Source organism: Callithrix jacchus, chromosome 16, assembly GCF_049354715.1.
Source record: "Callithrix jacchus isolate 240 chromosome 16, calJac240_pri, whole genome shotgun sequence".
Classification (NCBI taxonomy): domain Eukaryota; kingdom Metazoa; phylum Chordata; class Mammalia; order Primates; family Cebidae; genus Callithrix; species Callithrix jacchus.
Window position 1 is genome coordinate 76,247,309 of NC_133517.1, and position 1,373 is coordinate 76,248,681.

General features: G+C 34.8%; 1 pseudogene; it reads left to right on the plus strand.

Annotated features, from left to right (window-relative positions):
* The first annotated feature begins 378 nt into the window (after window positions 1–378).
* LOC100401575 (glucosamine 6-phosphate N-acetyltransferase pseudogene) lies at window positions 379–946 on the plus strand (annotated as a pseudogene).
* The last annotated feature ends 427 nt before the right edge of the window (window positions 947–1,373 follow it).

Below are 1,373 nucleotides of genomic sequence, written 5' to 3' on the forward strand. Positions count from 1 at the left end.
ATATTATTTAATTTTCAAAAGTTTCAAGTTGAGGAATAGTAAATAAATAATAAAGTGGAGAATGTTTTACTCATAACAAAACAATGTTTGACTCATTATTTTCTCCGAAATTGGTGGTCTGTAATTTCTTTCTTAATCAATATATTATATAACACTCATCCCCCATTGTTTCAGTTATTGCTTTACATACTAATATTTCTTATGTAAAAGTGAGTCATAGAGTCCAATATGCCTGGCCAGGAGCATCATCTACAGGGCCTCTATGGGCAGCATTAGCTAAATAGGGGAGATGGAGCTCCCTGTCTAGTATAATGATCAAGATCTATTGAGGATAGTAATCTAGAGCTCAAGATGGGAAAAGAAGACCTTACTGAAAACATGAAACCTGATGAAAGCCCTATGTTTGACCAAAGTACTCAAAGAAGTAGCCTGGAGTCAGCATACAGCTACATTTTCTCCAGCCATTTCCCCAACACATCCTGGAGAGACTTGTTTTGAGATCTGTTTGTACTGCTGACTTAAATAGGGGTGTGTGTGTGTGTGTGTGTGTGTGTGTAAAATACTGGGTCAGCTGACAGAGACTGGAGTTGTGAACCCTGAATGATTTATGAAAAGTTTTGAGCATATGAAGAAATCTGGGGATTATCATGTTACAGTTGTGGAAGATGCAACTCTAGGACAGATTGTTGCCACAGCCACTCTGATAATAGAACACAGACTCATCCACTCCTGTTCTAAGAGAGGAAGAGTAGATGTTATCATTAATAATGAATGCAGAGGAAAGCAGCTGGGCAAGTTTTTCTCATCAATCCTTACTTTGCTAAGCTAAAAACTGAACTGTTAAAATATGCCCCTTGAATTTCTACCACAAACTATTGGTTTGTACAAAAAGTTTGGTTATATTGTATCTGAAGAAAACCACACAGTCTGGAGGTTTCTAAAGTAAAAATCTTTTTAAGAAAATTTTTAAAGGAGCTAATGCTATAAGTCTATCCTCTTCCTAGAGTTAAAATAATTCATTGCTGTACCCCAGTAGTCTCTATAAGTACCAGACTGAAAAAAAAGCATCGCCATACGACAAGTATAACAACATTTAGATGATTATTTTGGGCAGGAGGGATGTGTGTGAATTTAGATGACAAAGGGAATGATATTTAACTAAAGGAATATATTTTCACCTTGAATCTTCTATTGAATCTATTTTTATGAAGTTTGGCTTCATTTCTTGATAGCCAAGATTATGAGTAATAAGGAGTCATATGTCTGCTGTCTGTGTTGCTCATTTTTAAAAAGTGTATGTTGAATAAGGCATTTTTTTATCACATGCATAAAATTAAATATGTTTGTTTCAAAGAAACATATCTCAATATACT